We start from the raw sequence: 7,621 nt of genomic DNA on the forward strand, positions 1-7,621 counted from the left end.
CGCAATGGACTACTTTAGAACCTGTTGATTCTAGTCAGTATCAGAAATCACGCACAATCATTGTTCGTATCAACAAGTTGTTTGGAAATGCCAAGGAAATAGTGGCAACTATAGAAGTTCAGAAGGATGAAAAGAAGCCATGCAGTCAGAACTCGTTGGTGTTTGATAGTTTACTTCCAACATCAAGGGAAATAAAAATGGAAACTCCAATTCAACCCAAGTTGAGAGGTGGATCTCATTGTGATTCCATCCCAATATCATATAAGGAATTGTATGATGAACTGTTAGAAGCCCGAGAAGTGGCACCGCATTATGTAAAACCTTTGCAACCTCCATATCCAAGTTGGTATGACGTCAACGTTCGTTGTGAATATCATGCTGGAGTTCAAGGATATTCTATTGAGAATTGTTCTACCTTCAAACGTCGAGTCCAACTTCTTCTAGATCATGGAGTATTGGAGTTTGAATTGAAAGGACAACCCAGTTTGAAAACAGATTATCCTGTTGATTTTGAACCAACAGTGACCAAAGGTAAGGGTATCAGTAAGGAAATCCAGGAAGAAAATTGTTTGCCAAAATACGAAGCTCTGATTCGTCATTTAAGAAGTGAAAATGATAAATTGAGCAGAGAGATGGAAGCCATGCGAGATGATTTTCAAAGGATCAATCAGACTTTTAAATTTGCTGGTATGGGAAATGTACTAGATGAGTGGATAACAGGAGTCGCTAAACTGAGGAATGACGCTGAACAGTGGAGAAGGAATTGTAAGGTACACGAGGGTCGAGCCGAGAAGTTTTCTCATGATTTACATATTGCAGAAATAAGACGCAATATAGTTGTTGATAATTTGGGAAAATATCAAGTCGAAATTCAGACGTTGAACAGATCCATTGCCAATATGGAAATCTCATATCAACGCCATAAGCGGGAGAATGACGCTGAGCTAGAAGCCGTTAAAGCCAAGAACAAGAAGTTGATGAAGATTGTGGATGATTATAGTGATCTTATGCAAGAGCTTCATAACCACAATGACTTTCTTACAAGGAAGATTCAACAGCAGTGTCTACAGCTCCGAGAATCAGCACTCAAGATAGAGAAAAGGGACAAAGTCATGAAAGAAGTTATGACCCAAGCAAGCAATGTGGCTCAGAAATGGGTTGATTTAGCTGGCTTTGCAAGAGAATTAAAGCAGATTGACAACTCAACCCCCGAGCATGAGTGGAAATTAAATTGGCTTTTGAAGGAGATAGAAAAGTTCGGAGTGAAAGTTGTCCGTTATATGTAAAGTTTGTTTGATGAACCGAAACCTTTGTGTTCAATGAAAGTTGTTTTAAGATGGTCACTCTGGAATGACACCTTTTGTATTTGCATCTGGCATTTGCATTACATGTATTTATTTAAGCATTTTACATGCATTAATTATAAAAACACAAAAATAATTTATGGAAGGTATGTGACAGTAATAACAATATCATCCATTCATACTACTTCCTCATCGTCATGAATAAGCAAATGGAAATAATGGAGCAATCTCATAAGGGATCACAAGATCAGTTGCAAGAGCAGTTAGTCGGGTCACAACAAGATACGGGGAATCAAGCATCGGGTTCTTTGCAAGGCGTATCGAATCAAATGATCCAGGTACTGGTACCACAGGCTGCTAGTAAAGAGAAAATAGAGGATAAAGGAAATCAATCTCATCAGACTGGTACATCAAGAGTGATAATTTGCCCTGGAGCGTCTAACTCAGACCTAGGGACGAGCCTCATCAATTTTGAACAATTTGAAGACAAATTCAGGTGGTTGAATGAAGCCATTGAAGATATGAAGATTGTTAATGCCCCTCACAAAGAGTTAGAAGCTAGAGAACTTTGTTTGGTCCCTGATTTGGTCATTCCACATGAATTTAGGGTGCCTAATTTTGAAAAATATGATGGCACTAGTTGTCCCATAATTCATCTAAAGATGTTTTGTAGAAAGATGGAAGGGTACCTAAATAATGACAATATGTTGATTCATTACTTCCATGATAGTCTTGCTGGGCCAGCTATAGTATGGTATAACCATTTGAACAAAGAACAGATCAAGACATGGGTCAACCTAGCTGATGCTTTTCTGGGGCAATATCAATATGTTAAAGGCTTAGCCCCAAAACGTCATGACCTTCAAAGGATAAGAATGAAAGCTACTGAGAGCTTTAGAGAATATGCCCTAAGATGGAGAGGAGTGGCAGAACAAGTTCAACCTCCTTTGTTAGAAGAAGAAATATCATATATGTTTCACGATTCTCTTCCAGCTCATTTCTTTGAGTTAATGTTGGGAAAGTCGACGAATAACTTCAAGGATCTTATGACAGCTGGAGAGTTAATTGAGGATGCAATCAGCAAAGGAAACTTGAAAGACACTTCTAAAAACCCAACCGATCAAAAGGAAAAAACTAATGAGGTGAATGAATGTTACGTCCAGAGCTCTCAAAGCCGTAAAAGAAAAGGGGTAGCGGGTTACTCGAGACGTCCAAAGAAAGTCCCAAGATCGAAAAATACTTTGAAAGTGTTCCAAACTCCTATCTCAGATCTATATCCCCATTTGATTGAAGGTCAATACCTCACACCAAGGCCAGTGAAAGTACAACCAGACCCTTCTGCTCATAGCTATGATCAAGATAGTGTCTGTGATTTCCACTTGGGGGCATTGGGACATTCTACGGGAAACTGTAGGCCGCTGTTAAAGGAGATAGAGATGCTTGTGGCAAATGAGACGTTAACAGAGGAATTTGTGGAACAGTGGATGACGAGCTTGAGTGGGGCATCAAAGAACAATATGTAACATCCGTTTGAGTTAAGTACCACGACATTAGATGGGTAATGGGGCATCCTAATTAGGAAGAGATCATTTCATTCATTATGGAGCTTTATTTCATTTGCAACATCATGTTTGAACTTGTTTTTCATCCTTTCTCAGTTTTTTTTATAATGATGTTTAAATAAATTCATGTTACTTTGAGGATGGTGAACATTGAATTGAATTTGCAACTTGAAATTCTTTGAATACCTACTGAATTAAAAACTCTGTAAATGATTAGAGTTATAAATATTTGACAAGATGACAAGGTTGAAACCTGATAAAACAAAGACCTTTACCTTATCTCCAGAAGATACAATCGAACACCATATCCTTCTATTGCAAGGACCGATATAGCCTTCTTCTATCATAAGGAGATGAACAATAGGTTTGGTATTCAGGTATGTATAGGAGCGGACAACGTGTGGCATCTTTTGTGTATGATGTCACGAAACTGAATAGACCACACTTTTGTTGATGACGTTCAAGGATGATTATGATCTTTACAGATGGAATAGTCGAGTAGGTGAATCTAGTTTAGGTCAGTTGCTTGGAAATTGAACTCTAACGATGAGATTTTCTGACTTTCAACAACACCTAGACTATGACAGGTTCTTCTTGACAAGCTTAAGAAATTGGACCCGTATACCCAAATTATAATATTATATGTATACAATAAAGCTTGAGCTGTCCCTCTAGAGCAATTGGTTAAACGCCCCGGCTTTATGGACATAATTTAGCTAGCCTAATAAAGGTGATGATATTATATATATACAATAAAGCTGAGCTATTCCGCTAAAGCAATTGGTTATAGAGGAAACTCGAAAGCCCTGGCTTTATGAATAGATTATATTCAAACCATGACCTTGATCGGGTACCTGGCAATTTGGTGTATGCTCCACTGTGATTGTCAAGTCAAAGACTTTGTGATGAGATGAACCCTTCAGCTAGCCCGATAGAGGCAAATTACAATAAAGCTGATTTCAGCTAGCCATATAATGGCAAATTAAATCAATTTTATGAATAAGGAGTTTCGGTAAAGATGGACTAAGGGAGTTAAGGAAAATCTGTTATAGTCAACTTCACACGAGCACTCAGGAATTTCATTTTTAGACCGATATTTCTATACTGCCTTTGTTAGAGGAGTCTACGAGGCTTGAACAAATGGAAGATTTCAGAGAACTGAAATAGAAGTGTTCTATAAAGTCTAGTAATTGATTATACAAGTTGCTTCATTTTGTCCGTATCCGATTAAAATACCAAGCCAGAAGGAGGGGCATGTTGTGATGTTCGCAAGGACCGAGAAAGAAATGTAAGTTTGTTGGCCGAAACCTTAAAAAATAGGAAGCCAACCTCAAGCCAACCCATCAATTTTGACACTTGTCAAAGAGTTATAACTCTGAAAAATTAAATAGTTATTGATTCTTTTGATATTCTTTGAACTCATGTTTATGATTTGATTTGATTGTAAGCCTGAATTAAGGGACAATTTTTTATAAAATTCTTTCATTCTTTGATCCCTAAAATAAGAGAAAGAGAAAAACATTTTCAAACAGGACAGTCTCAAATGTCAAGGGTCCTTGAAGCTGGAATGATTCATTCTGCCTCTGTTGTAGAAAAAATAAATGATGCCAGAATAGTGAAACATTTCACAGTATTGAAAGCAAGTGGTCTGAGAGATTAGAAAGACTAAAGAATAAAACTTGTTACATTTCCTTGTGACGTTGTCAATTACCCATCAAGAAAAAGATGGTCTCGTTATTCAGAAGGGGCATTTATTACAGCTTGTATAAAATGCAAGATATTTTGTTAGAAGAATTGGTCAATTCTTAAGTGTTTATGACAATGTGAAGAGACTCCTTCAAACTACTTGACAACACTACTATGTAGTGACACCAGAATGAGAACATTCAAGTTAGGATATGTTGGGCACGAAGAAATCCATGAGTACCCACATTGGGCCATAACCAGAAACCCATATCATGTTGGGATGACAAGATTCAGACCAAGAAGATATTGAGAATGAGTCTCACGACTTGAAGTGTCAATGGCAGACCGTGAATTTGAGCATAGCTTACCTTGTAAAACAAACCAACCGAGCATCAATCAATGGCAGAGTCCTGAAAGAACAACTCAGAAAGCGTAATTGAGCCAAAGACGGAAATGGGGCAACTTAGTCATATTTCTGACCATAGCAAGAAGTTGAGAGAGAAAGCAATTTCTTCGAAATGAAGATAGAAAACGAAGACAACAAGAAGATAGAAGAAGATCAGAAGGTTCTTCAAAAATGCAAGTTGGAAATTATGAGTTGTTATACGGATATTTAAAGCAAATCCCAGAGAGGAATGATCAAGTAGAAGAAGACTAAGTTCGCCACTTTGAAGTCAAATGAAGATTGAATCAATATTTATGCATTCATGAGAACGTCATTTGCATAAAAGAAAATGCATTACATTGATACATTTAATTGCATTCGTGTTTCATGCATAAACACATAGTTTTGACAGATCTTTCAGTGAAAAGAGAAGATGCAGGATGTTAAAATCCTGACAATTGAAAGGTAGAAGTTAAACATCAAATACAGGGAATCATGTTTAGTGAGGCAGAACCTGAAGAACGCAGGGGTCAATCCATAAGAGGAAGCATTGCTTTGAAGCGGGGCACGTGGACCGATCATTAAGTCATTTTTATGAAGTGAAATGAGAAGGATTTCTCATTAAAATATGAAATTTGAGATTTTGAAAAACAAGTAAGGTTTCTTACCCAGTAAATAATTTAAGTCCTTCGGGCCATCAATAAGTCTTTCGAGCATGATGATGAAATCCTTCGGGTCATCTGTAAGTCTTTAGAGCAAGATGATAAGTCATTCGGGCCATCCATAAAGCCTTCGGGTAGGATGTTTTCACATGAATTTGAAAAATAAGAAAGTGGTGTTTTAAGAAAATGAAACCTTTGAAAACTAAAAAGGCGATTTCCAAAATTTCTCACTTAGTAAGTCCTTCGGGCCATCAATAAGTCTTTCGAGCATGATGCTTAAATCCTTCAGGCCATCAGTAAGTCTTTCGAGCATGATGATTAAATCCTTCAGGTAATTTGTAAGCCTTCACTGAAGAGTAGTGAAGCAAATCCATCAGTAAGTGCCATCAGTAAGTCTTTCGAGCATGATGATTAAATCCTTCGGGTAATTTTTAAGCCTTCACCGAAGAGTAGTGAAGCAAACCCATCAGTAAGTCTTTCGAGCATGATGATTAAATCCTTCGGGTAACTGGTAAGCCTTCACGGAAGAGTAAGCAAATTCATCAGTAAGTCTTTCGAGCAGGATGTTGAAACCTTTCGGGTCATCAGTAAGTCTTTCGAGCATGATGATTAAATCCTTCGGGTCATCCATAAGTCCTTCGGGTAGGATGTTTTCACACCAAGGTGATAAGTCATTCGGGCCATTTTAAGCCTTCTCGGAAGAGCGTTGGAGCAAGCTATCAGATCATCAGATGTGAGAGGAAATTGAAGGTTCTCGAGTACAAAGAAGTGGATCAATTGATTAAAAGAAAATGTGCACGAGGAGTCATTAACCAATTCAAGGTCTTAGAAAGAGAGATGTTCAGATGGCAGCCTAGTCCAAGAAGATTCTCATATCTAGCTGTTGCGAGACAAGATCCCGCAAGAGAAATGGATTCTCAAAGATTCCCTTAAATTTTAAATTTTTCGAGTATAATGTTTTTCAAATTTGTAAGCATACATTAATGAGTGGCAACGTTTGTTTTTCAGGTTTAACCTTCGAAGTTGAGCCTTCATGAAAGAATAGTGAAGAATAATCAAACCATAAGATTGTTCGAGTTCTACTCCCTGAAGCAAGAGGGAGCGAACCCGTAGGCAGAAGATTGTTCGAGTTTTACTCCCTGAAGCAAGAGGGAGCAAACCCGTAGACAGAAGACTGTTTGAGTTCTACTCCTTGAAGCAAGAGGGAGCGAACCCGCTGGTCGAAGATTGTTCGAGTTCTACTCCATGAAGCAAGAGGGAATAAACCCGTAAGTAGAAGATTGTTCGAGTTCTACTCCTTGAAGCAAGAGGGAGCGAACCCGTAAGCAGAAGATTATTCGAGTTCTACTCCTTGAAGCAAGAGGGAGCGAACCCGTAAGCAGAAGATTATTCGAATTCTACTCCTGAAGCAATAGGGAGCAGACACGTTTGCTTAAGATTGTTTGAGTCTTATACTCCCTGAAGGAATAGAGAGCGGACCCGTCATTTGAAGACTTCTCAAGTTTCATTTATCCCGAAGGAACAGTGGAGTGCTTTAATCTTTTGAAGTTCTCATGACCGTACAAACTCGATCATCTTTTGATCTTTGCTCTATTCTTGTTATACGACAATGAGCAAAGAGGGGCAGCTGTAGATGCTCGATTTCGTCCGGGGAATTCATCGGAGGCTTCGTATCCAATACACGATACGAATTTGGACCAGTAGGAGCCCAAATCAACCCAAGACAGCATAGTTGATTCCAGACTCCAGTCAATGTGAAGTCCTGCAAAATAAGAACGGTTATGGGGGAAACAAGTAGAAAAATGAGAGAAGTACTGCTCGGTCGTGGGACGGATACATGAGTAATGAGGAAACTGTAATGGTCAGTTTTTAAGTTATAATTAACCACTGGAAACTGGCATCACAAGTGGGGGGGAAAACAAAAAACGACTAGAAACTATCAAGGAAGGGGGGGACATTCAGAAAAAAAGAAAAGGACGAAAATGAGGGCAACACAATCAAAAAGAAAAGGAGAAACAGTGA

This window comes from Hibiscus syriacus, unplaced genomic scaffold (assembly GCF_006381635.1).
Source record: "Hibiscus syriacus cultivar Baekdansim isolate YM2019G1 unplaced genomic scaffold, ASM638163v2 tig00111540_pilon, whole genome shotgun sequence".
Taxonomy (NCBI): domain Eukaryota; kingdom Viridiplantae; phylum Streptophyta; class Magnoliopsida; order Malvales; family Malvaceae; genus Hibiscus; species Hibiscus syriacus.